The sequence below is a fragment of the Mauremys mutica genome, unplaced genomic scaffold (assembly GCF_020497125.1).
Source record: "Mauremys mutica isolate MM-2020 ecotype Southern unplaced genomic scaffold, ASM2049712v1 Super-Scaffold_100054, whole genome shotgun sequence".
Lineage (NCBI taxonomy): Eukaryota > Metazoa > Chordata > Testudines > Geoemydidae > Mauremys > Mauremys mutica.
Window position 1 is genome coordinate 3,727,848 of NW_025423258.1, and position 27,607 is coordinate 3,755,454.

At 53.8% G+C, this 27,607-nt stretch overlaps 2 non-coding genes and 1 pseudogene across 2 annotated transcripts; 2 read left to right on the forward strand and 1 right to left on the reverse strand.

Annotated features, from left to right (window-relative positions):
- Nucleotides 1-27,607, forward strand: part of LOC123358427 — a 168,774-nt pseudogene that overhangs the window by 84,943 nt on the left and 56,224 nt on the right.
- TRNAS-AGA lies at nucleotides 21,113-21,194 on the reverse strand. Its single transcript has one exon. It is a non-coding gene; the product is annotated as a tRNA-Ser (tRNA).
- TRNAC-GCA lies at nucleotides 24,125-24,196 on the forward strand. The gene has a single exon. It is a non-coding gene; the product is annotated as a tRNA-Cys (tRNA).

Consider the following 27,607-nt stretch of genomic DNA (forward strand, 5'->3'; position numbering starts at 1 on the left):
ATCGAAATGAAAATCCAGAGGTGGATAAGGAGCTGGTTAAAGGGGAGACTGCAGAGGGTCGTATTGAAGGGTGATATGTCGGGTTGGAGGGGGGTTACCAGTGGAGTTCCTCAAGGTTCGGTTTTGGGTCTGATTTTATTTAATCTATTTATCGCTGACCTCGGAACCAAAAGTAGGAGTGGGCTGATAAAGTTTGCGGATGACACCAAGTTGGGAGGTATTGCCAATTCGGAAAAGGATCGGGATATCCTCCAGGGAGATTTGGATGACCTTGTAAACTGGAGTATTAGTAACAAGATGAAATTCAATAATGAGAAGTGTAAGGTTATGCATTTAGGGATGATTAATAAGAATTTTAGTTATAAGCTGGGGACGCACCAGTTGGAAGTAACAGAGGAGGAGAAGGACCTAGGAGTCCTGGTTGATCGTAGGATGACTATGAGTAAGCAATGTGATGTGGCCGTTAAAAAAGCTAATGCGGTCTTGGGATGCATTAGGCGAGGTATTTCTAGTAGGGATAAGGAGGTGCTAGTCCCGTTATATAAGGCGTTGGTAAGACCTCATTTGGAGTATTGTGTGCAGTTTTGGTCTCCCATGTTTAAGAAGGATGAATTCAAACTGGAGCGAGTACAAAGAAGGGCCACTAGAATGATCCGAGGAATGGAAGGCCTGTCGTATGAAAAGAGACTTGAGGAGCTCGGTTTGTTTTCCTTAACCAAAAGAAGGATAAGAGGAGATATGATTGCACTCTTTAAATATATCAGAGGGATAAATACCAGGGAAGGAGAGGAATTATTTCAGCTCAGTGCTAATGTGGACACGAGGACAAACGGATATAAATTGTCAGTTAGGAAATTTAGGCTTGAAATTAGACGAAGGTTTCTAACCATCAGGGGAGTGCAATTCTGGAACAGCCTACCGAGGGAAACAGTGGGGGCGAAGGACCTCCATGACTTTAAGATTGAGCTGGATAACTTTATGGAGGAGATGGTATGATAGGATAAGGGGTTTAGTCAATAGGTCAATAACGTGCCACACTGGTAATTAGTACAAAGGGTCAATGTTGGGATATTGTTAGCCCTTTCCAGAGGGTCTGGCTGGAGAGTCTTGCCCGCATGCTCGGGGTTCAGCTTATCGCCACATTTTGTGTCGGGAAGGAATTTTCCTCCAGGGTAGATTGGCAGTGGCCCTGGAGGTTTTTCGCCTTCCTCCGAAGCATGGGGCAGGGGTTGCTTGCTGGTGGATTATCTGCTACTTGAAGTCTCTAAATCACGATTTGGAGCATTCAACAGCAGAGTCAAGGGAGAGAATTAGTTCAGGAGTGGGTGGATCGGCTTATGTGGCCTGCATCTTGCAGGAGGTCAGACTAGATGATCATAATGGTCCCTTCTGATCTTGAATTCTATGATTCTATGATAACAACAGAAGAAGATAGGGAATCCCTCTGATTTACCCTGATTCCTCATCACCATCCCAATCTCTCTTTTGTTCAGCTTCTTAGGTCTATATTTTTTCTAAAGGGCTGGGAAGAGGATTCCTTCGTAAATAACTTGGAACTAAGCAAAATACCCATGTATTGGGCTCCCAAAGCAGTTGTGGCCCAGGCCCTGCAGGAGGTTGCTCCTGAAGAGATCTCCTTCCTCATTAGCTGCATGTTGCCTATTATTTGGGAAACGCAATCCCTATCTAGGTAGAGATGGGGAAAAAGGGAAGTGACATTTCTGTTCAGCTCACCCCTGGGAGATTCTACAAATGTGTAGAAAATGAAATCTGTGTTGAATGTGCTATAGCTGCAGAAAGATAAATATTTTTAATAGAGACCTGACATTTGTTGTCTTACAGGGATTCTAAGTCACACCTGAATTTAGTCCCTAATTTAAATCTGTGCCACCAGATTAAAGAAATAAAGGGGCACGGAAGGGGGAGTTGTACCTCACTGTCGCTACTGATCTGTTGTGCGGTTGGTGAAGAATTCTACGCCAGAGAAGTGTGAAATTACTCCAAGGAAGGTCAAAGATTTGACAAGAACTCAGGTAGAAATTGCAGGTAGTAGTGGTTGATTTTCACCCCTGAGATGGAAGCTATGGTGACCTGTGGCCCAGGTAAACTATTTTTAGAACCCTGCTCCCTCCTGAAGTGGCATTGATCACACTCCTGAAGGATGCCATGATTAAATTGGGCACAACTGTCTTTTACCATTTGGATCCAAAGTTAGATGAAGCACAGAGAGAAACAGCTGATTCCTTCAGAGCCATTCCATGCCTACGGGTCCCAATCTGGCTGCCTTGTTGGACAATAACCACTTCCATGCTGGGCAAACAATGGTAGCCAATGAGGGAATGTATCAGATGTGAAGTTCAGACTGCAGGATACTTGAATGCTGAGTCCCGAGGCTGTGGTTTAGTCCAGGCCTGCACAACTCGTAAAGCGGCGAGGGCAATATTACTCCAAAGAAAACAGCTGAGGGGGAAACCCCACCCAACACCCCCCCCAGCACCGCCCAGCCCCTCTGAAACACAACCCACCCTGCAAAAACAACGCCGCCCAGGCCCCCCGAAACAATTCCCCCCCCCCAAGTGCCGCCTGCCCCGTGGAAACAAACCCTCCTTCCCCAGCACCGCCCTGCCAAAACAGTGGTAATGAACCTTGCTAATATGTTTATAGGGGGCCTCTAAGGTAGTGTAATTAAGGTAAAAGAAAAATGTATTTTTGCTAGAAGTAGAATAAGATCCCCACGCCCCTTGGTAATCAGTTGCCCTGTGGAGTGAATGAGGTGGGACTGAGGAAGGCGTGGAAGACAGCACCTCCAGACAGCTGCAACCCTTGGAGAGGGGCTGGGAGCCAGACCAGATCAGTAGAACAGGTCAGCCACTGACTCACCATTCACCTCCTCAGCCCCCCACCCCCCCCGCTCACCTCCTCAACCCCCCTCCCCTGCTGCCGGCTCACCCGCCCACTCGCCTCAGGCCTCCACCCCCCACGGCTCACCTGCCTGCCCGCCCACTCGCCTCCTCACCTCTCCTCCCCCACCGCCAGCTCACCTGACCCCCCGCCAATGCCCACCCGCTCGCCTCCTCAGACCCCCACACCCCCCGGCTCACCTGCCCCCCCTTCTCACCTCCGTTCCCCCCTCCCCGGCTCGCATACTCACCCCCCACCACTGCCCGCCCGCTCACCTCCTCAGCCTCCCAGCCCCCTAGCCAGTGATGAGCTGCCAAAATCTTAACAACCAGTTCCCTCCTCACCCCACATGGGGGTTGTGGCCCACTCCTGCCCCCTGGGACTCCTGTCCCATCCAACCCCCCACGTTCCTTGACGCCCCCCCCCCCGGAACCCCTACCCCATCCACCCCCCTTCCCTGTCCCCTGACTGCTCCCTGCCACCCCATCCAACCCCTCCTCTCATTCCTGATGGCCCCCCTGGGACCCTTGCCCCAACCAACCACCCCTTCTCCCTGTCCCCTGACGGTTCGTGCAGGAAGCCTGGGAGGGCTGAGAAGCAAATGGCGGCTTCGTGCTCAGGCCCAGGGAGGCGGAGGGGAGGTAGGTGAGCTGGGGTGGGGAGCGGTTCCCCAGTGCCCCCCCCCGGGTTACCTGCTGCGGTGCGGGCGGCCCCCCTGCCCCAGCTCACCTCGTCTCCGTCTCCACCTTGCTGGGCCTGAGCGCGAAGCCGCCACACGGCTTCTCTTCCCTCCAAGGCTTCCTGCGCGAACAGCTGATTAGCTGGGGGAGGGGGAAAGCGAGGCGGGGCATTCAGGGGAGGAGGCGGAGTGGAGGTGAGCTGGGGCCAGACACCGGCTCACCTGCCCCCCCCGGCCACTGCCTGCCCGCTCGCTTCCTCAGCCCCCACCCTCACCTGCTATTGTGTCATACAGGAGGCCTGTGATATGCAGGGGGTCAGATTAGATGCTCTAATGGTCTCTTCTTGCCATAAAGTCGACTAATTTCTGAAAAACTGAGTGTAGCATTGGGAGCAGCGTCTGATGTTTCCCTGTCCAGCCGGCTTGCTGCCTAGAACGAACGCTCCTTGAGTGGGGTGATCCCCAGGGAGTAGCTCAAACCTGCAAAGTGCCTGGCCAGGGGCAGGACATTGGCACAGCAAGGGAGGGTTGTGGCAGTGACATCACAAAGGCCTTTTGCAGGACCTCAGACTATTGGTCCAAGTTGGTGGGGAGGTGGTGACCTCACAGAGAGATGCTGACATCAGCCAGGCAGGACAGGGGTGAGGGGCCAGGGAAACCTCAGAGACCCCTGTGGCTTTGCTTCAGCGAGTCTCCTTCTCCAGGTCTCTCTCTGAGGACTGAGAGAGTATTCGGGTTCACGGACGGGAGCGCCAGGAGGAACCTCTTTCGAGTTTTCTCCTTCCCTGTTAGTGATTTTACTAGAAAACAGCCGTCCCTGTTTAGAAGGTAAGAGCCTCCTGGAGGTTTGAAACCTGTTCAGTCTGATCCATCTGGTGACAGTTGAATTCTAGGCATGGAAAACACGAGCTTAAGGAGGCAGAATTTTATTGCACACCTGGGATTTTGTCCCTTAGAATCACTGGGGACACTGGGGTTTGTTCTTTTTGTTTCACCTTTTCCTTCCTCCATCCCTCCCTCCTTTCTCTTTGTCTCTTGCTTCTTTTATCCTTTCTCCTGTTCTCCTCCCAACACCAGGAGGGGGTGTGTGTGTGTGTGTGTGTGTGTGTGTGTGTGTGTGTGTGTGTGTGTTTTGCAGGGGAGGGCTCTGCAGCTCCCACTGTGGGAGGTCCACCCAAAACTGGGGGGCTGAAATAGTGCTCGGGCAGTGATCCCCACCAGTGACCTGGGCCATCCTTTGGGCTCTTTGGTGAGAACCATCAGCCTCAGTCTCTACCCTGATTGGCTGAGCAGGGGGTTATTGACAGGGAGGAGAGTCAGGTCCTTGGTCTCTTTAAGACCAAGGAAATAAGTCGGAACCAGTTCTGTGTTTGATGAATTTTGCTGCTTCTCTACATTAATGGTCTCTGAGCAGTTCATGATTCTCTCTAACATTGCAGTTCTCCTCAAATACTTGCTGAATAATTCCTGTGCACTGTTGTTGGTCTGGAGCTCATCTGTGAGCACTTTATTCAGGTCATTCAATGTCTGAAATTCAAGATCCGATGGTTAGTTTGAAAATCAGGGTTCTTGGGTCCTATTCCCAACTCTGCCACTGACTTGGCTGTGTGACCTAAGACAAGTCAATTCTCCTTTCTCAGCCTTAGCTTCTCTCTCTTTCAAGTAGGGATAATAATGATCTGCTCCTACCTACCTCAACACACTCACTCTTCCCCAACACACACACTCCCCCAACACACACACTGTCTCTTCGCACACACAGTCTCCACACTGCAGTTGAAAAGCAGCTGGCAATCCAGTAGGATGCCCATGGAACAATGGGAAGGAGAAACCTGTATCGTGTGATGCTGTACCATCCTGTGAGATATTGCAAACCCTTCTCAAATCACCCTGCACCAGTTGCATAGTGGGATAGCTACCCACAGTGCACTGCTCTCTGTGGCGATCCAAGAGAGGCTAGCGTGGATGTGCTCTGGTGACACAAGGGGCATAGTGTGGACACGCAACAGCTGTTTAATTAAAACACTTTAACTAAAGCAGCAATGCTGGGGGCTTGGTGGCTCCTTTCTTTCCTCACCCTGTAGTAAACTCAGCTTTTTATTCCATTCTTGATGTTTCATGGAATAACAGATGACCGAAGAAAGACGTGGACAGGGTGGGGCTCGGGGAGGGGCAGAGAGGTTCAAGCGATGGGCAGAGCAGGTCTCAGGGGAGAGGCAGAGAGGTGTGGGTGGTGGGCAGGGTGGGTTGCAGGGATGGGTCAGAGCGGTGGTGGTGGCGGCTGGTGGGCAGACCTTGTGGTAGGGGGTGGAGAGGCACGAGCAGCAGGCAGGAAGGCCTTGGGGGAGGAGAGGAGAGAGCGAAAGGTGGATCAGCCGTCCTCAGCCAAAGAGGAAGAGTGGGGGGTGGGAAGTGGCCAAACAGGAGCAAGGGGGGAGCACAGGTGGGGCCTCAGAGAGAGGAGAAGGGTGGGGGGCAGTGCCATGGTCTGGGCACCAATGGGCCCCCCACTTCTAGGGAGCTTCCAGCGCTCACACCCAGCCTCCCCAAATGCAAGAGCCATGGGCCACCTATTCTCTTCATCTTCACTAACCAAGCCCCTCCCCAAGCTATGTTGATGGGAGAAGCCCTCCTGTTGGCACAGCGCTATCTGCACCGGGGTTAGGCTGATATAACTGCATTGCTTAGGGAGGTAAATTTTTTACACCCCTGAGTAATGTAGCTACACCGATCTAATTTTGTAGTGTAGACCTGTCCAAAGAACCTTGGGAGTAAAACTTCACCTGCTCCTCTGCTTTACTGAATCCAAACACCAGCAAAGCTTGTCAGGCCCAGATGGAGGTTGGCAGAGAGTCAGGTGTGTGCAGACATGATCCCTTCAGCAGCTGTAGGCACCATGGCTTAGTTGGCTAAAACCACTGTTTCGTATACAGGAGATCCTGGGTTCAAGTTCCAGTGGTACCTTACTGAGTTGCTTTTGGGGCACCTGGTACTGGCTACTGTCAGAAGACGAGATTCAGAGATAGATGGACCTTCGGTCTAGCCTAGTGCGGTTTTTCTTATGGTTTAAATTACACTCACAGGCACTGAGGATAGAGTTACTGAAAGTTTGGGAGTTAGGAGCTGATAGGTCAGTGGTCCAGTCCCCTCACAGACGACCCCGACCCTCTGGGACAGGGGCAGGTCTGAGCTCTCACACCAAATGCTCATTGTGGCTGCCAGAATCTGTGGGCAGCTCCTTTAGTTTATGCCGAGGGTTGAGTCCTGTTTTGTGCACCGAGTCTGAGAATGAAAATCCTAAACCGCCCTTTGAAATAACAAAAGCAGCAGGACGTGTTTCTGTCCCTGCCCCAAAGCAGACAGACCAATGGAGAAATGCCATGAGTCCAGGGTAATACTCCCCTGCGGTTTTACCATTTCCACTTGCTAAACCCCCTCCCAACCTTCTGGGCTCCTGGAGCAGGGGACTGAGCCTGAGCCGAGACACGGACACTGCAACTTTACAGCCCAAGCCGCATGACCCTGATTAATGTGATACAGGCCAGTAGTGGGTGTTTCATTGCACTGGAGACGTAGCCTAATGTTATGTCTACACTGCGATTAACACACCCAGGGCACCTGTCGCAAAGCCCGGGTCAGCTGACTCAGGGTTATGGGGCTTGTGCTGCAAGACTATAAAATTACAGTGCAGACAGATGGACTTGAGCCCACCCACGAGGGGTGAGGGTTTCTGAATCCAGGCTTCAGTGTGAACACAAATATCAGCACCACAGTTTTTAGCCTCTCAGCTTTAGCTTCAAATCTAAGAAACCTTCTGTTTTACTGGCTGGCTGAGAGTCACGGTGAATGGCAGGAAGTGGGGGAAGTGCATGGCCCTGTCTCCCCCAAACTTCATGGTACAGTTACATCTGGAAAGTAACTTAAAATTTCTATGAAATCATGTTAGTGAGTCACATACATGATTGTGATCGGTAAACATAAATGCCAAAATAACTAGAAAAATAATTTCCTGTTCTTAATTAAAGAGAAAAAACCTTAATCACGTATATAAAAGTAAGTAAATACGTTGTCAGTGGAGTGAAAAACAATTGACTAAAATAGAGGAGATAATGGCAGTAACAGAGAGTGTGTCTGTTAAGTAAAATCTGCTTCCTTTCTCTATATTTATTTATCTCTGCTAAAGAGAGGGTGCAAAGTATCAAACTTGTGTTTCTGACACCTGCATCAAAGCTCCAGAACTGATACCTCAAGGCTTGGGATAGGGAATATCTTGCTGTATTAACTCCTGATTGTTCTAAATTTACTCTTAAATTTAATGTGGCTGTAATTGGAGTCAGTATATATTTATCTTTCTTTATATAACAATTAGATACAGAGCTTGTCAGTGAATTTCTAAGTTATTTTCTGAAAAAAACCCTACAGTTTTCAGGTGCCTCAGTAGCCCCTGGGATCACAGTTAAAGTTGCCCCCCGCCCCAAAATCTGAAATGGCCCCTGGTGAGCCAGGAGCGACCACAGGGCTGCAGGGTATCTGGGGCTCCAGCAAGAAGCAGCCCCCGTGTGAGAGCGCAAAGCCCGGCTTGAGCTGCAGGCAGAGCATCGGGCACCACAGGCCACAGCAGCAGTGTAGGAGTAAGGGTGGGAATGGCAGCCAGTGATTTTAGTTTACCGTTTATTTATTGTGTGGTGTTATAAATAACTAACACGTTATGTCATATGGAATCACTGTGTGCTAAATAGAGAATCGATTGGTCGGTCTGTAGCGAGAATAATCATGTATTAGGTATCTACGTAAATAGGGCTGACATGCAAGGCCTGTAGGCTGAGACCTGCAAGATTTTAGCTTCGCTATTTTAGGCCTTGGAGCTAGGAAATGCTGACAGAAGTAAATGGCCGAGGAATAACCCGATGCCCTAAGATGATGGGAAAAGAGGTACCAAGTGGTAACAGGGTGAACAATTAGCCAGAAGATTAATTTTAAATAAAAAACATTCTGGAAAGGCGCCTCTGTTTCCAAATGTGCCTTACCCACAGGACACAGGTTGTGTGTCAATGCTAATGAGGTATAATCAGAACCACATTATATAAAGGGGGTGCCCAGAGCAGGAAAATTGAGCTCCCTGTGTGAAACTCCAGCAGGAACCATCCCTCTACTGATGATCAATCCATGAGAGACACATCAGACCCTAATACTATCGTTCAGGATGTGAGTAGAACTAGAGTTGTAACTTTTGCACAGGTCTTTATAGAATTTCTATATGCTTGGGTGTTGGGAATAGAATGTGAAATGCTGAGATTGTTTAGGCTTCTGGGACGAGCCGATAACGCTGGGAACTGTGTATAAAGGGCTGACCTTGGGCGCGCTCTCATCGGCCAGCTAACTGTAAATAGGATGATAAGTCAAACAGGTGTGTAGAATGTTAATTAGGATGGGGTTACAGCTGCGGCTGTGTATATTTAATTAACCAATTAGCAACTGTCTAATTGCTTGCCATAATAAAATATAAAAGCATGCTAAAAATAAATAAAAAACTCTCTGCTTATAATCACATGAGTTGTCAGACTCTGTCCATGCTCCTCTACAATGCAACACTTGGGTATTCGTAACCTTAACTGTAACTTTAATAAAACTTGTAAAACCGACTAGACCTTGTGCTTGTGAATGTCTGTGTGGTCACTTCCCTTGGTCTGTGTGTGTTCCTAGAGACTGTACATTTGAAGCAAGTAGCAGAGGCTTTGCGGGGGGACCTGTCACATGGGGCCCCAGGCAATTGCCAGCCCTGGCTTTTATATGCAGAGAACCAGGCATATGCAGGGCAGTGGAGTTTTTATAGCACGTTGGGGCCTTAGAAAGAAAAAGGTTAAGAACCACCCCCTAAGCCTCCCTGGTGGGTGCCCCCTCACATCTCACAGCAGCCGCTGGTTAATCAGGTCGGGCTCCAGCCCTGGGATTCTGGCCCATTTTCCTAGCCCCACCTAGGGGGGTTGTTTCCTGTCCCACAAATTAGAGCATTTCCACCCTCTTACCTCGTGGGTCTGTTCCTAGAATGGAAGCCGCATATTGAACAAGTCCCAACAGGTTTGCTACACCCTGGCCTCCTCCCATTCTCCCTCCTGGGAATTTTTTGGCAAACTCCAACCCCCAAACCAGACTGCCCAAGCCTCCCTCCTCCGGTGCATTTGGTGTCCCTCTCCCTCCAGCAGGAACCCACCAGCAACTCCCCAATAACCCCTACCTGGACGGGATCCTCTGCAGCCATTTCCCTTCCCTGTCCCATGGGAGGATGGGATGAGCTGGAGCGAAACATGGACGACATCCTGCAGCCTGGCAGGGCGAGAAGGGCAGTTGTGGAGGTTTCAGAACAGGCTTTAGTTCATGTCACATCACGATTCCCCCAGGATCTTTCCCTGCAGAGACACAGCCTAGGCTCTGCCATGCTGGGAACATGCTCCATCTCTTTACTGCAGGGGAGACCTGGCCCCTCCTGCCAGGCTAAGCCCACAGGGAGATTTTTCAGCCTCCCCAGTAATAAAGTCTCTGAACAAAATGCTGGAAAGGAGCAGAACCAAAGGGGCTGGGCAGGCTCCATGGGGACACTGGCTCCTCCCTTCCCCTCCTGTGCGGCCATGTCCTGTCGCTGGCAGAGATCGGCCCCCCCATCTCCCCCCCCAGAGGCAGCCGCGTCTGCGGGCTCCCCCAGCCAGCACCCACTAACCACCACCCACGCTGGGGGAGTGACACAGGACAGTAAATTCCCACCCACCCAAGGACAAATTGCTGCAGATAAACGGGCTGGGTTCACATCCCAAAGCTGAGGAGAATTTAAGAATTATGGAGAAAATAGGGAAAATGAGAGACTAGAGAGTCAATAATTTTAGGGAAAACGAGGGAATCTCCTGGGGTTTTCTAGCCACATGTGGGGAGGGGAGAGAGAAGAGGAAGAACCAGAGAGAATTGTTATCTGGTTTTGAGAGGGAAAGAAATGGCACAAACAGGAAAAGGATGCAAGTAGCTCACCCCCGTGACCACAGGCATGTGCAGCACATTTCATTAGGGTGCGCACCCAGGGAGCCCCGCCCTAGCCTCACCCCATCCACTGCCTCCCCCTTCCTGCCCCCTGGCTGCCCCCCTCAGAACCCCCAACCCCCCCTGCTGCTTGTCCCCTGACCGCCCCCTCCAGAGACCCCCCCACCCACTAATCACCCCCCCAACTATCCAACCTCCCTCCCCACCTCCTGGCAGCTCTGTCTAGTGGCTGCTCCCACCCACACACTCAAAGTGGCAGAGGAGGTTCCCTCTCCTTCGGGGGGAAGGTTGCCTATGGTTAAGGCACAGGACTCAGGCTCAGGCGTCCTGGGTTTGAGTCTCTGCTCTGCCACAGACTCCCTGCTTGGCCTTGGGAAACTCACTTCATCTCTTTGTGCCCTAGATCCCACCTGCCCAATGGGGCCAACACTGACCCTGCCTCCCGGGCTAAATCCATCCATGGCTGGGTGATGGGGGGGAAATGGAGATACCAACATGGGGAGATTGGGGCTGAATTTCCCCACCGCCGGAGAGTGGGAGCCAGCTCCACAGGGGCGATGGGAGCGAGAGGGGCTCAGGCCAGCTCCACACAGAGGGGGGGGGGGGTCAGGGCTTCAGCCCTGCAACTTCTGCTACTAAGTTGGCTGGGGCTCCCGAGCCGGGGACTTCAGCCCCACGTCTTCTGCCAGGGCCCGGGGTTCTCCTCCCTGCCCCAGGGTGGCTCCTCGCCCCCTCCATCCCCCCGCCCCAGTGCAGCTCCTGCAGGGCCCAGGGCTTCTCCTCCCCCGTCCCCAGCTCAGCTCCCGCCCCGCCCCCCGCCGGTATCTGGAGCGTCTCCTCCCCCCAACCTCCCCCAGCCCCAGCCCAGCTGGGCTCCCCGGGGCACCTGCCGCTGCTGTGGCCGGAGCCGAGCCTGGCGGGCAGGGAGCAGCGATTCACACGGGGGCCCTGGCAGAGCCCCCAGCCCGAGCGGGGCGGGGCAGCCCCAGGGGAGCGGGGGGGGGCTCTGCTGCTGCTGCCCCACCCCCCCCACCGACCCCTGGGGCTGTTTGGGGGGAGCTCACTCAGCCCCCCAGGAGCGGGGGGGGGGAGCAGCGGAGCGGAGCCTGCCCAGCAAACAGCTGATCGCAGCTGCGCCCAGGCCGCCCCCGGGGAAAAGCTCCGCGGAGGAGGCGCCACAAGCTGCCGGCAGCGGGTCAATCCCGGGGGGGGGGCCGAGCACCCGCCTGCAGCCGCCGCAGCCTCCTCCCCCCCCGGAGCCCCCACGGGAGGGGGGAGCAGCCTCCCCAGCCGGGGCTCAGGGCATTGGGGTGCCGGGGCTCCCCCCCTGCGCACGCCTGGGCCCGGGACACTCACACACACACTCTGCCCCGGGGCTCCCCTGGTGCCCAGAGTCCGATCAACCCCCCGCCTGCCCCCCGCCCTTCCCCGCCTGCAGCTCCGGCCTCTCCCCTCCCGCCCCGCCAGCCGCACCCAGGGGAACCCCGGGCCCCAGGCTCTGTCCCCACCTGGAGCCCAGCGGGGCCGGGGGCAGCTCCTGCTGCAGCTGAGAACAGCGGCTCCGCTCCGGCCCGGGCGGCTCCAGCGCTGCTGGCAGCACGTGGCCACCAGGGAGCAGCTGCTGAGCCCGGGCTCCTGCATCACAATGTGCCAGAGCCCCGCCCCCAGGAGCTGCCCCGCCCCCGGGCTGTGCCAGAGCCCCGCCCCCAGGAGCTGCCCCGCCCCCGCCCCGTGCCAGAGCCCCGCCCCCAGGAGCTGCCCCGCCCCTGGGCTGTGCTGGAGCCCCGCCCCCAGCCTGAGCCCCGCCCCCAGGAGCTGCCCCGCCCCCGGCCTGTGCCAGAGCCCCGCCCCCAGCCTGAGCCCCGCCCCCAGGAGCTGCCCCGCCCCCGGCCTGTGCCAGAGCCCCGCCCCCAGGAGCTGCTCCGCTCCCGTCTGTGCCACCCAGCCTCCTTGAAACACCTCCCCCGCGCCACCCATCCCTGTGGAAACAACCCCCCCCACAGCGCAGCCCGCCCCACAGAAACCAACCCTCCTTCCCCAACACCGCTCCACCGAAACAGCTGTGGGCCGAAAAGGAAGGTTTGGGGGAGGGAGGAGAAACGGCCCCCGTAGGGTGATCAGATCTCACCATCACACCCCTCTTCACCCCCTAGCCCCCCCGCTGGCCTGCTGCATCTCCTGCTAGTCAGTCCCCCACCCACCACTCGCCTCCTTTCACCTCCTCCCTCCCCTGCCAGAAACCCCCATTCCCGCCCCTAGAGCCCCTGCTGACTCCCTGCTCACCTCTGTGCCCACCTGCCACTTGCCCACCCGCTCGCCCACCTGCTCCCCACTTGCCCCCTCACCCCCCCAAGTGTAAAGCCCCATTCACAGACCCAGGGGTCACTATATCACTGCACCCCACAGTCACTCAGTGCAGTTGTAGATAAATCTCTGCATTACGCATTTTTGTATATCTTGTCTATGACTTTGTATTGAACCTTGGTAATATGTTATAGGGGGCCCCTAAGGTAGTGTAATTAAGGTAACAGAAAAATGTCTTTTTGCTAGAAGTAGAATAAGATCTTCCCCCTCCTTGGTAATGAGTCGCCCTGTGGAGTGAATGAGGTGGGACTGAGGAAGGCAGCACCTCCAGACAGCTGCACCCCTTGGAGAGGGGCTGGGAGCCAGACCAAGGCCAATCAGACTTGGCAAGTGGGCTGGCTAGAGAAGAGCCGACACACTGACGGCCTCGGGGGTTAGGAGCAAGCACCTTCCTTTGGGAACCCCTCTGTGCAGCACTGGGACAACCCCCAGCCCAGAGAAAAGCAGCAAAAAGGACCAACAGACACAGTCCCGGATTTTGAATCTCGGAGATTTGCCCCTCTCCATCCACCGACTCGCTGCTTAACTCCTCACTCCCCCCACCCCAGTATAAAGCCTCATTCAAAGACCCGGGGGGGGGGGGTCCGCTATATTACTGCTCACAGCAGTCACTCACTGCAGCACCAAACATTAAACTACTGAAAATGGTGCCCCCCTCCAGCCACCGATGTTTTGGACTAGAAAGCTTTGCCCCAGACATCCCCTTCAGAAGACCTCCCCAGACGGGCTGAGGGATACTGGTGTGACCTCACCTGGCAGCCCCCAAAGAAGGAACTGGGGGGACTAAGTGGCCAGGGCCCCTCTCTAGCTGAAGCCTGGCAAGGGAGGTACATGGATCCCACCAGAATTTAAAATGAAAAGTGAGGGAGGGGAGGCTCTGCTGGACCTGGGCAGCTCTAGATACAGCCCCAGGCACGTAGGATGATTTCCACTCCTGAGCCATGGAAGCAGAAATTGACTTTTCCTTTCCAGATTTAGTTAATGTTCAGAAAGGGAATCTAGCGCCTGCCTTCCAGATCTGAACACCTCAACATTCAGGAGTGCTCCAGCTCAGTTTGGGCAGCTGTTACTTCATTTCTCCCAAATCAAATAGGCTGATCCACTGTCATTTGCTGTAGAAAAAGTAGGATAAAATTGAGCAAGAAATGCTTACCCAGGGGTTATTAGGACTGGAATTGCAATTTTCAACAGCCATTGCCTTTTTGTTTGTTTTTGTTTTATTTGTTTAAAAGGAAGACAGTGATATTGCATTGGCAACTTCCCCAGAGAAAGAAAGAGTGGAACAAAAGAATAATAAAGGCACCTCAACTTTTCCTCATTTATGGAGGACAGTCTTATAATATGCATCCAGATATCCTCCAATCACACATGCTGAAAATTGTTCCACTTTACTGCAGCTCTGTAACCATATGGGAACCAAGCCTGTCTGTGTTCTGTGCACATCCAAAATCCCTGCTGAGTGACCCACCCTGGGAGCAAGTTACCAGTGACCCAGGCCTGGGGCGGCAGGGGGTGTGTGGGTTGGGGAGCATTGGTGGGGGGGAAGGGGAAAGCCCAGATCTGGGGCAGCACAGGATGTGGGGGGGAGCCCAGGGCTGGAATGGCAGGGGGGTGTGGGTTGGGGGGGAAGAACCCAGGGATGGGGTGGCAGGGGGATGCAGGTGTGGGGAGGCCCAGAGCTACAGCGGCAGCGGGTGCAGGTTGGGGGGAGCCCAGGGCTCGGGCAGCAGGATGGTGTGAGGGGGAGCCCAGGGCTGGGATGGGGGCAGCCAAAATTTTTTTTCCTTAGGGAGGCAAAAAACCTAGAGCCGACCCTGCCTCCATGCACTGTGAAGTAGGTAGGAGCGGATCATTATTATCCCTACTTGAAAGAGGGAGAAGCTGAGGCTGAGAAAGGATAATTGAGTTGTCTGAGGTCACACAGCCAGTCAGTGGCAGAGTTGGGAATAGGACCCAAGAGCCCTGATTTTCAAACTAACCATCGGATCTTGAATTTCAGACACTGAATGACCTGAATAAAATGCTCTCAGATGAGCTCCAGACCAACAACAGTGACAGTAATTATTCAGCAAGTATTTGAGGAGAACTGCAAGGTTAGAGAGAATCATGAACTGCTCAGAGACAATTAATGCAGAGAAGCAGCAAAATTCATCAAACATAGAACTGGTTCTGACTTATTTCCTTGGTCTTAAAAGAGACCAACAAGGACCTGAGTCTCCTCCCTGTCAATAACCCCCTGCTGAGCCAATCAGGATAGAGACTGAAGACGGGAGGCTGAGGGTTCTCACCACAGAGCCCAAAGGATGGCCCAGGTCATTGGTGGGGATCACTGCCCGAGCACTATTTCAGCCCCACATTTTTGGGTGGACCTCCCACAGTGGGAGCTGCAGAGCACTCCCCCGCAACACACACACACACACACACACACCCCTCTCCTGCTGTTGGGAGGGGAACAGGAGAAAGGACAAAAGAAGCAAAAGACGAAGAGAAAGGAGGGAGGGATGGAGGAAAAGCGGAAACAAAAAGGACAAACCCCAATGTCCCCAGTGATTCTAAGGGACAAAATCCCAGGTGCGCAATAAAATTCTGCCTCCTTAAGCTCGTGTTTTCCATGCCTAGAATTCAACTGTCACCAGATGGATCAGACTGAACAGGTTTCAAACCTTGAGGAGGCTCTTACCTTCTAAACAGGGATGGCTGTTTTCTAGTAAAATCACTACAAGGGAAGGAGAAAACTCGAAAGAGGTTCCTCCTGGCGCTCACGTCCGTGAACCCGAATACTCTCTCAGTCCTCAGAGAGAGACCTGGAGAAGGAGACTTGCTGAAGCAAAGCCACAGGGGTCTCTGAGGTCTCCCTGGCCCCTCTGACCCCTGTCCTGCCTAGCTGATGTCAGCATCTCTCTGTGAGGTCACCACCTCCCCACCACCTTTGACCAATAGGCTGAGGTCCTGCAAAAGGCCTTTGTGATGTCACTGCCACACCCCTCCCTTGCTGCGCCAATGTCCTGCCCCTGGCCAGGCACTTTGGAGGTTTGAGCTACTCCCTGTGGATCACCCCACTCAAGGAGCGTTCGTTCTAGGCAGCAAGCCGGCTAGACAGGAAAACATCAGACGCTGCTCCCAATGCTACACTCAGTTTTTCAGAAATTAGTCGACTTTATGGCCAGAAGAGACCATTAGAGCATCTAATCTGACCCCCTGCATATCACAGGCCTCCTGTAGGACACAATAGTGAGTTTATTACGCAGGGTCCACCCCTCCCTCAATGTGAATAGTACATGAACCAGCTTTGTAAAGGAGCTGAGATTTCCTAAGAACTTCAAGCAAAATACACCAGTTTCATAAAACAGATTTATTAACTACAGAAAGATGGAGTTTTAAGGATTATAAGTGGTAGGCATAAAAGATCAAAGTAAGTTACCATGGAAATTAAAGATAAATTCACAATCTAAACTTTACACCTTATTACGCTAGGCCGTAGTTCGGTTATGCACACAGGAAGGCTTAATGCTCGAGCTGCAGTGCATGCTGGGAAGGCTTAAGGCCGGGCTCCCCATGGCAGGAGAAAAGAAGACTCGGCCCCTGGAGGGGCAGGCTGGGGCTTCCTGGATCCCATTTGCTCACAGCCAGTGCCCTGCCCCCACTCCCAAGTCATTAATGGCTTCCCCAGGTCAGCCAGAATGCAGCAGCGGTTTTCACTGCACCAAGTCCACTTATGGCTTACAGGCAACTCCCAGACCCACCATCTCGGCCAGAAAGGAGCCCACTCAGCCTCGCCATTGCTGCTTTTCCTTCCCCCCAGAACCCTGCTTCTCCTGGGCTGCAAGGAGCCACCCCTGGGAAGCCAAGAGGCAGGCACAGGATTCTGCCTCCCAGCAGCCAACCGCACCTCCCCCGGCTTTGCAGAACGAATGGTGATGCTCTACTAACCCCATTTAGCCACAATGATATGCTTACTTTCTGCCCTGCCTTCCTCAGCTCGACTTTCCTCTTTTGCCCCATTCCTGCCTCACTTCCTCCTTTGGCAAGTCACGCAGAGGAGGCCAGCAGGAAGAGCCGGCCTCCACCGGCCAACCTCCTAGGGCAATGGAGGCCAAGCCACAAGCCTCCAAAAGGTAACACGCCGCACTCCTCTAGGTTCTCCAGCCTGATGCCAAGGTGCTTTCTCCACTGCTGTCAGCACCCTCTGTCATGCAGGGGTTGGAGTTATCCCACGGACAGGCCAATAGGAGAAGGAGGAGGCCTTCCTGAACAGCAAGGGGATCTGGGAAAAGGAAGCCAGCATGTTTCTGCCTGGTTTTGAACCAGGGGCCTTTTACGTGTTAGGCAAATACAATAACCACCACACTACAGAAACTCCATCTGCTTGGTTGTTGCTCACCCTAGCACAGACTGATGGACAAACCTGGAGAAAGTGGTGGCAGCCCTTCGATGGGTCAGCTGGCAGAGCAGAGGACTGGAGCGGGCACTCAGGAAGTCGTCCTTACGTCGCCCTTGTGACTCCAGCTTGAGGGAGAGCTTCTTTTTCTTCCCCTTGCTGACAAAGAGCAAGAGAAGAATGAAAGGTCAGGTGGGCCAACTCGGTGCAGAAGCCCATGCTGCCTTTTCCTGCTGCATAGCCTGAAATGAGGGACTCGTGGCAGTTAAAGGAACTGCTGCACTTTCAGAAAACATCCCACCCGTGCACAAAGGAGGATAGAAGAGCCTGTTAGTCTAGCACGCTCCCAACTGAACTACTTCAGCAGCTGCTCGGTTTCTTTTTGGCCTCCTGCTTTTCTGTCTGGGATGTTGTTGTCAGCTGTGGCACAGAAAAAGGACGTCATTGCGAGCGGCCCATGAAGACAAGATTCACTTTTGCCTGCCTTGCTCGGCTTTACTTGCTTCCTCGCCCTATTCCTGCCTTAGTTCCTGGGTTACCTGAAGGCGACGGGGGGCCAGCAGTACGAGGAGGAAGTTGGGCAGCTAGACCCTGGTGGCAAAAGTCCTGCCGCCACTTGCCACCCCACTCTCTTCTCCCAGCATCACATATTGGCCACCAGGGACTTGGGGCCCAGCAGCGCAACGGAAGGCAGTGGACAGAGCCACCCTCGCCTTGAAGCTCCGGCTCATTAAACCACATCTTCAGTTGCTGATAGCCAATGAGAGACTGACATCGCTTGCTATTTTAGCACTTGGAAATGCCATTGGCCAATCTTTGGATCTCTTTAATGCTGCGCTTCAGTTCATGGGGGAAAGGCGAGAGAAGCGACCTTTGAACAAAGGGCCTGGGGTTAACATCCTAACGCTGTCTGTCTCTGACTGTAACACTGTTTAATACCGGCCCACCCTGTGCTAGTGACAGCTCCATTTCTAGATGTTAGTACATTTCAGTTACTGTCAAAATTAAAAAGTTTCTATATGCTTAAAGAAAATGCATTTGTTCTATTTGCTTATATATGGCATGAATAAATACAGGTTTACAGAACCTAGCCTGCAAATTTATCATCTTATATGACAGAGAAAATCATGCATCGAAATTGTGCATCAAAATCATGAGCTGAGCTACAAATGGGGGGGGCACCGAAGACACGTCTTGCCTGGGAGAGGCACTTGGTCTAGGGGAGGCCCTGTCAGGAAGAACAGGAGTTAGTCTCACACGCCTATTTTCAGGCTGTAATCTGTGGGCGCCCTGCTCTGGGGGAGGGATCGCGGCAGCCCAGACTCAGGGCTGGAACAGGCCCCGGATTGAGGGGGTGGCTGCAGGGTTTGCAGCGCTCTGATATCTCAGACAATGTGTCTCTCCCAAAGCCTCAGATCTGCGTCCCCAGAAGGCTCCTGCGCTGCCTCCGCTCCTCTCACAGTCTATAGCAAGGAGCAGCAGTAAGGGTCAGGGATGAGCCATAGGCACTAGGTGGGGGGCAGAGGCTTCAGGAGCCCAGAGTGTGTGTCTGTCTGGGGCATTTTGGCTGAGACCTCAGGGACACATTGTGAGGCAGAATCCCAGGCATCTTATGAAAAGAGCATAAGGACGTACGAACGGCCAGACTGGGTCAGACTGGGTCCATCTAGCCCAGTATCCTGTCTTCCCATAGCGGCCAAAGCCAGGTGCCCCAGAGCGAATGAACAGAACAGGGAATCACCAAGTGACCCATTCCCTGTCACCTATTCCCAGCTCCTGGCAAACAGAGACTAGGGACACCTTCTCTGCCCATCCTGGCTCAGAGCATGTCCTCCATGAATCGATTTAGCTCTTTTTTGGAACCCTGTTATAGTCTTGGCCTTCACAACCTCCTCTGGCAAGGAGTTCCGCAGGTTGACTGTGCGTTGTGTGAAAAAATACTTCCTTGTGTTTGTTTTAAACGGGCTGCCTCTTAATTTCATTTGGTGACCCCTAGTTCTTGTGTTATGAGAAGGAATAAGTAACACTCCTCATTTACTTTCCCCACACCAGTCATGATTTTATAGACCTCTAGCATATTTCCCCTTAGTCAGCTTTTCTCCAAGCTGAAAAGTCCCAGTCTTATTATTCTCTCCTCATATGGCAGACACTCCATACCCATTTCTGAACCTTTTCCAATTCCAATACATCTTTTTTAAGATGGAGCGACCATATCTGCACGCAGTATTCAAGATATGGGCGTACCATGGATTTATACAGTGGCAATAAGATTTTCTCTCTTATTCTCTATCCCTTTCTTAATGATTCCCAACATTCTGTTCGCTTTTTGCCTGCCACTGCCCATTGAGTGGATGTTTGCAGAGAACTATCCACAGTGACTCCAAGATCTCTCACTTGAGTTGGAACAGCTATTTTACATCCCATCGTTTTATATGTGTAGTTGGGATTATGTTTGCCAATGTGCATCACTTTGCATTGATCAACATTGAATTTTATCCGCCGTTTTGTTGCCCTTTCACCCAGTTTTGTGAAATCTCTTTTTAGATCCTCCCAGGCTGTTTTGGACTTAACTATCCTCTGTAGTTTTGGATCATCCGCAAATTTTGTCACCTCGCTGTTTAGCAGATCGTTTATGAAGATGTTGACTAGTCCCAGTACAGGCACCACTAGTTACCTATTTGCATCCTGAAAACTGTCCATTTATTCCTACCCTTTGTTTCCTGGCTTTTAACCAGTCATTGATCCACGTGAGGACCTTCCAGAAGTGAACGTAAGCTGGTACATTCCGGTATGGGGTACTGGCAAGAGCGGGTACGCTGTGCCAGCCCCGCCCGGCTTCCCCAGGCTGGTGATTTAAAGGGCCCAGGGCTCCCTGCAGCCTCCCAAGCCCCCCTGGCGGAGCCCCGGGGAGCAAATCACTGCCCTGGAACGCTGCTCTCTCCCGCGCTACCAACACAGAGCAGGGGCGGCGGGAGCTTCCTTACAGTGGGGGGGTCACTATTGTCTGAACTGTGGCACTCCCATGACACCCCTTCCCCAAGGACCCACACTCACACCACCTCTCCCCCCGAGGCCACACCCACAGAATGCCTCTCCCCCCCCAAGACTCCCCCTTTCCGCCCTCCATCATTTGTCCTAACAGCCAGTTAAGAGTGGTGAGGCCACGGCCCTCTAAACCCCCTGTTCCAGCACCCCTGACACAGAGCTCAGCAGCAGTGTGTGTGTGTGCGTGTGACAGAGGCTGCTGTGCTGAGCTGAGCCAGTGAGGGAAGCGGGGGCTGATGTTGGGGCTGCCCCCTCCCCCTGCCTCAGGCCTGGTTGCTTGCAGCAGCTGTCTGAACATAGAGACAGTGTGCCGACACACTCCCTCTCCCCACACACACACTCCCTCTCCCCACACACACACAGTCTCTACCCTGCCACGCACACTGCAGTTGAAAAGCAGCTGGCAATCCAGTAAAATGCCCATGGAACGGTGGGATAGAGAAACCTGCATCATGTGATGCTGTACCAGCCCATGAGGCATTGCAAACCCTTCCCAAAACACCCTGCAGCCAGTTGCACAGCTACCCACAGTGCACTGCTCTCTGTGGCCATCCAAGATTCTAGCGTGGATGTGCTCTGGTGACACAAGGGGCATAGTGTGGACATGCAGCAGCTGTTTAATTAAAACACTTTAAAGCCGCATTACCCAATAGTGTAGACACAGCTTGAGAGTGAGACAAGACCCAGCTCCCTTGAAACTAAAAAACCACAACTTTCTCCGTAGTTGGCAGGATTCAAACCTGCGCGGGGAAACCCCAATGGATTTCTAGTCCATCGCCTTAACCACTCAGCCACAACTACTTGGTTGAGATGTGTCTCTCACCGCACTCTAGTTCTGTTCTCACTGAGTGATCAATTCCAGTTGTTTCCTCAGACCAGCTTCCACAACACACACACTGTTGTGCCCTTGTGTAAGTGTGTCCATGGCTGAACTGCAAGAATTCCCCCTCGTTTCCCTTCTGGCTGGAGCATGGTTAGAGTGTGTTTGTGGTCAATGACGTTGCTGTAGATTGTTGTCTATTTCCTGCCTTGATCATTCAGACAGTCCCTTTCCTGCCATATCCCCAGCACAGCAGTGATCGCAATAGCAGGGGGCAGGTTTTCTCTGGGGCACTGAGATTTGTCAGGGGGTTGGTGGCTCCTTTCTTTCCTCACCCTGGAGCAAACTCAGCTTTTTATTCCATCCTTGATGTTTCATGGAATAACAACAGACGACCAAGGAAAGAGGTGGACAGGGCGGGTCTCAGGGGAGGGGCAGAGAGGTGGGGGTGGTGGACAGGGCAGGTCAGGGGAGGGGCAGAGAGATGGGGGTGGTGGACAGGGCAGGTCAGGGGAGGGGCAGAGAGGTGGGGGCAGTGGGCAGGGTGGGTCTCACGGGAGGGGCAGAGAGGTGGGGGCGGTGGGCAGGGCGGGTCTCAGGGGAGGGGCAGAGAGGTGGGGGCGGTGAGCAGGGCGGGTCTCAGGGGAGGGGCGGAGAGGTGGGGGCGGTGGGCAGGGCGGGTCTCGGGGGGAGGGGCGGAGAGGTGGGGGTGATGGGTAGGGTGGGTCTCTGGGGAGGGGCAGAGAGGTGGGGCGGTGAGCAGGGCGGGTCTCAGGGAAGGGGCAGAGAGGTGGGGGCGGTGGGCAGGGCGGGTCTCAGGGGAGGGGCAGAGATGGGGCGGACGGCCGGCTGGGTCTCAGAGGAGGGGGCAGAGAGGTGGGGGCAGGGCGGGTCTCAGGGGAGGGGCAGAGAGGTGGGGGTGGTGGGCAGGGCGGGTCTCAGGGGAAGGGCAGAGAGGTGGGGGCGGTGGGCAGGGTGGGTCTCAGAGGAGGGGGCACAGAGGTGGGGGCGGTGGGCAGGGCGGGTCTCAGGGGAGGGGCAGAGAGGTGGGGGCAGGGCGGGTCTCAGGGGAGGGGCAGAGAGGTGGGGGCGGTGGGCAGGGTGGGTCTCTGGGGAGGGGCAGAGAGGTGGGGGAGGTGGGCAGGGCGGGTCTCAGGGGAGGGGGCAGAGAGGTGGGGGCGGTGGGCAGGGCTGGTCTCAGGGGAGGGGCAGAGAGGTGGGGGAGGTGGGCAGGGCGGGTCTCAGGGGAGGGGCAGAGAGGTGGGGGCGGTGGGCAGGGAGGGTCTCAGGGGAGGGGCAGAGAGGTGGGGGGGTGGGCAGGGCGGGTCTCAGGGGAGGGGCAGAGAGGTGGGGGCGGTGGGCAGGGCGGGTCTCAGGGGAGGGGCAGAGAGGTGGGGGCGGTGGGCAGGGCGGGTCTCAGGGGAGGGGCAGAGAGGTGGGGGCGGTGGGCAGGGCGGGTCTCACGGGAGCGGCAGAGAGGTGGGGCGGTGGGCAGGGCGGGTCTCAGGGGAGGGGCAGAGAGGTGGGGGCGGTGGGCAGGGCGGGTCTCAGGGGAGGGGCAGAGAGGTGGGGGCGGGGGGGAGGGCGGGTCTCGGGGGGGGGGCAGAGAGGTGGGGGTGGGGGGCAGGGCGGGTCTCAGGGGAGGGGGCAGAGAGGTGGGGGCGGGGGGCAGGGCGGGTCTCAGGGGAGGGGCAGAGAGGTGGGGGGGGGGGGCAGGGCGGGTCTCAGGGGAGGGGCAGAGAGGTGGGGGTGGGGCGGGGCGGGTCTCAGGGGAGGGGCAGAGAGGTGGGGGCGGTGGGCAGGGTGGGTCTCAGGGGAGGGGTAGAGAGGTGGGGGCGGTGGGCAGGGCGGGTCTCAGGGGAGGGGCAGAGAGGTGGGGGCGGTGGGCAGGGCGGGTCTCAGGGGAGGGGCAGAGAGGTGGGGGCAGGGGGCAGGGCGGGTCTCAGGGGAGGGGCAGAGAGGTGGGGGCGGTGGGCGGGGCGGGTCTCAGGGGAGGGGCAGAGAGGTGGGGGCAGCAGGGAGGCCTTGGGGTAGGGGGTGGAGAGGCACCAGGAGGCCTTCAGGGAGGAGAGGAGCGAGCGGAAGGTGGACCAGCAGGCCTCAGCCACAGTGGAAGAGCGTTGGTGGGAAGTGGCCAATGGGAGTGAGGGCGGAGCACAGGGGGGGCCTCAGAGGGAGGAGAACGAGGGAAGGGGGTGGAGGGGGCAGGGCGCCCAGAGGATTCAGGGGGCCTGGGGCAAAACAATTTCGGGGGCCCCTTCCATAAAAAAAAATTGCAATACTCTAGAATCCTGTATTCTCATGGGGGCCCTGCAGGGCCTGGGGCAAATTGCCCCACCTGCCCCCCCTCTGGGTGGCCCTGCCCTCAGCCTCTCCTCGTAAGTCCTCTGCACCCAAATCATTTTTGTTGCCCTCCCCTAGACTCTCTCCAATTTGTTTCTGTAGTGCGGGGGGGGCGAAAGCTGGACGCAATGCTCCAGATGTGGCCTCACCAGTGCCGAATAGAAGGGAATAATCACTTCCCTGGATCTGCCGGCAATGCTCCTACTAATCCAGCCAATACGACCAGGTACCCATATTGAATGCAGACCCAGCAATATTTGATAAATTGGTTACTGTCCATTCAGGAGGTTATTTCCTACCTATTCATAAATAATGAAGATGCTCTAAGCGGAGGGGAGAGAGCTGTCCCGTCCGTGTAGTTAATCCATCTCCCCGAGAGGTGGTAGCTATGTCCCTGGGGGAAGCTATGGGGGTGGGTGTGCAAGCTGTGGTGTTTACATGGATCTATAAGTTTAATCAAACCCCATTTTTAAAAGCACTGTGGTCTGGGAACAGAACAGGAGATCGCTGAGGCAGGGCCTGTCCTTCAAAATCTTTAAGATCTCTGACTTATTTACACAGCACTCATGGGGGTATAGCTCAGCGGTAGAGTGTTTGACTGCAGTTCAAGTGGTCCTTGGTTCAAATCCAAGTGCCCCCTTACAAACCTCTTCCTTCAACAAAAATAATGGCATTTCCATTATGTTCAGGAGTTCCACTGAATAGGGATTCCTGAAATGAATAGAAACACTCAATGTTTTCCTGTGCAAATGCATAAAAACCTAGCAAACATGTCCCTTCACTGAAATCAGTTCCAATCCTCTAAAGGATTAAAGAATCCTTATTGAGGTTGCAGGAAAAAACCATCCCGATGTGTAGAAAGAATAGTAAATATGGCAGGCGACCAGCTTGGCTTAACAGTGAAATCCTTGCTGATCTTAAACACAAAAAAGAAGCTTACAAGAAGTGGAAGATTGGACAAATGACCAGGGAGGAGTATAAAAATATTGCTCAGGCATGCAGGAGTGAAATCAGGAAGGCCAAATAACACTTGGAGTTGCATCTAGCAAGAGATGTTAAGAGTAACAAGAAGGGTTTCTTCAGGTATGTTGGCAACATGAAGAAAGTCAAGGAAAGTGTGGGCCCCTTACTGAATGAGGGAGGTAACTTAGTGGACAGAGGATGTGGAAAAAGCTAATGTACTCAATGCTTTTTTTTGCCTCTGTCTTCAAAAACAAGGTCAGCTCCCAGACTGCTGCACTGGGCAGCACAGCATGGGGAGAAGGTGACCAGCCCTCTGTGGAGAAAGAAGTGGTTCAGGACTGTTTAGAAAAACTGGACGAGCACAAGTCCATGGGGCCGGATGCGCTGCATCCGAGGGTGCTAAAGGAGTTGGCAGATGTGATTGCAGAGCCATTGGCCATTATCTTTGAAAACTCATGGCGATCGGGGGAGGTCCTGGATGACTGGAAAAAGGCTACTGTAGTGCCCATCTTTAAAAAAGGGAAGAAGGAGGATCCGGGGAACTACAGGTCAGTCAACCTCACCTCAGTCCCTGGAAAAATCATGGAGCAGATCCTCAAGGAATCAATTCTGAAGCACTTAGAGGAGAGGAAAGTGATCAGGAACAGTCAGCATGGATTCACCAAGGGCAAGTCATGCCTGACTAACCTAATTGCCTTCTATGAGGAGATAACTGGCTCTGTGGATGAGGGGAAAGCAGTGGATGTGTTATCCCTTGACTTTAGTAAAGCTTTTGATACAGTCTCCCACAGTATTCTTGCCAGCAAGTTAAAGGAGTATGGGCTGGATGAATGGACTGGGTCTGGGATGACTGGGACTATAAGGTGGATAGAAACCTGGGTAGATCGTCGGGCTCAATGGGTAGTGATCAACGCCTCCATGTCTAGCTGGCAGCCAATTTCAAGTGGAGTGCCCCAAGGGTCGGTCCTGGGGCCGGTTTTGTTCAATATCTTCATTAACGATCTGGAGGATGGTGTGGACTGCACCCTCAGCAAGTTTGCAGATGACACTAAACTGGGAGGAGTGATAGATACGCTGGAGGGTAGGGATAGGATACAGAGGGACCTAGACAAATTAGAGGACTGGGCCAAAAGAAACCTGATGAGGTTCAACAAGGACAAATGCAGAGTCCTGCACTTAGGACGGAAGAATCCCATTCACTGCTACAGACTAGGGACCGAATGGCTAGGAAGCAGTTCTGCAGAAAAGGACCAAGAGGTTACAGTGGACGAGAAGCTGGCTATGAGTCAACAGTGTGCCCTTGTTGCCAAGAAGGCTAACGGCATTTTGGGCTGTATAATTAGGGGCATTGCCGGCAGATCGAGGGATGTGATCATTCCCCTCTATTAGACATTGGTGAAGCCTCATCTGGATACTGTGTCCAGTTTTGGGCCCCACACTACAAGAAGGATGTGGAAAAATTGGAAAGAGTCCAGCAGAAGGCAACAAAAAATGATTAGGGGGTTGAAGCACATGACTTATGAGGAGAGGCTGAGGGAACTGGGCTTGTTTAGTCTGCAGAAGAGAAGACTGAGGGGGGATTTGATAGCTGCTTTCAACTGCCTGAAGGAGGGTTCCAAAGAGGATGGATCTAGACTGTTCTCAGTGGTACCTGATGACAGAACAAGGAGTAATGGTCTCAAGTTGCAGTGGGGGAGGTTTAGGTTGGATATTAGGAAAAACTTTTTCATTCAGAGAGTGGTGAAGTACTGCAATGGGTTACCTAGGGAGGTGGTGGAATCTCCTTCCTTAGAGGTTTTTAAGGTCAGGCTTGACAAAGCCCTGGCTAGGATGATTTAGTTGGGAATTGGTCCTGCTTTGAGCAGTAGATTGGAGTAGATGACCTCCTGAAGTCCCTTCCAACCCTGATAGTCTATGATTCTGTGATTAGATGCTCTAATGGTCTCTACTGGCCATAATTTCTGAAAAACTGAGTGTAGCATTGGGAGCAGCGTCTGATGTTTCCCTGTCTAGCCGGCTTGCTGCCTAGAACGAACGCTCCTTGAGTGGGGTGATCCACAGGGAGTAGCTCAAACCTCCAAAGTGCCTGGCCAGGGGCAGGACATTAGCCCAGCAAGGGAGGGGTGTGGCAGTGACATCACAAAGGCCTTTTGCAGGACCTCAGCCTATTGGTCAAAGGTGGTGGGGAGGTGGTGACCTCACAGAGAGATGCTGACATCAGCCAGGCAGGACGGGGGCGAGGGGCCAGGGAAACCTCAGAGACCCCTGTGGCTTTGCTGCAGCAAGTCTCCTTCTCCAGGTCTCTCTTTGAGGACTGAGAGAGTATTCGGGTTCACTGACATGAGCGCCAGGAGGAACCTCTTTTGAGTTTTCTCCTTCCCTCATAGTGATTTTACTAGAAAACAGCCGTCCCTGTTTAGAAGGTAAGAGCCTCCTGGAGGTTTGAAACCGGTTCAGTCTGATCCATCTGGTGACAGTTGAATTCTAGGCATGGAAAACATGAGCTTAAGGAGGCAGAATTTTATTCCACACCTGGGATTTTGTCCCTTAGAATCACTGGGGACATTGGGGTTTGTCCTTTTTGTTTTACCTTTTCCTCCATCCCTCCCTCCTTTCTCTTTATCTCTTGCTTCTTTTGTCCTTTCTCCTGTTCCCCTCCCAACACCAGGAGGTGTGTGTGTGTGTGTGTGTGTGTGTGTGTGTGTGTGTTGTGGGGAGTGCTCTGCAGCTCCCACTGTGGGAGGTCCACCCAAAAATGTGGGGCTGAAATAGTGCTCGGGCAGTGATCCCCATCAGTGACCTGGGCCATCCTTTGGGCTGTCTGGTGAGAACCCTCAGCCTCCCGTCCTCAGTCTCTACCCTGATTGGCTGAGCAGGGGGATATTGACAGGGAGGAGACTCAGGTCCTTGTTGGTCCCTTTTAAGACCAAGGAAATAAGTCAGAACCAGTTCTGTGTTTGATGGATTTTGCTGCTTCTCTGCATTAATGGTCTCTGAGGAGTTCATGATTCTCTCTAACATTGCAGTTCTCCTCAAATACTTGCTGAATAATTCCTGTCACTGTTGTTGGTCTGGAGCTCATGTGAGA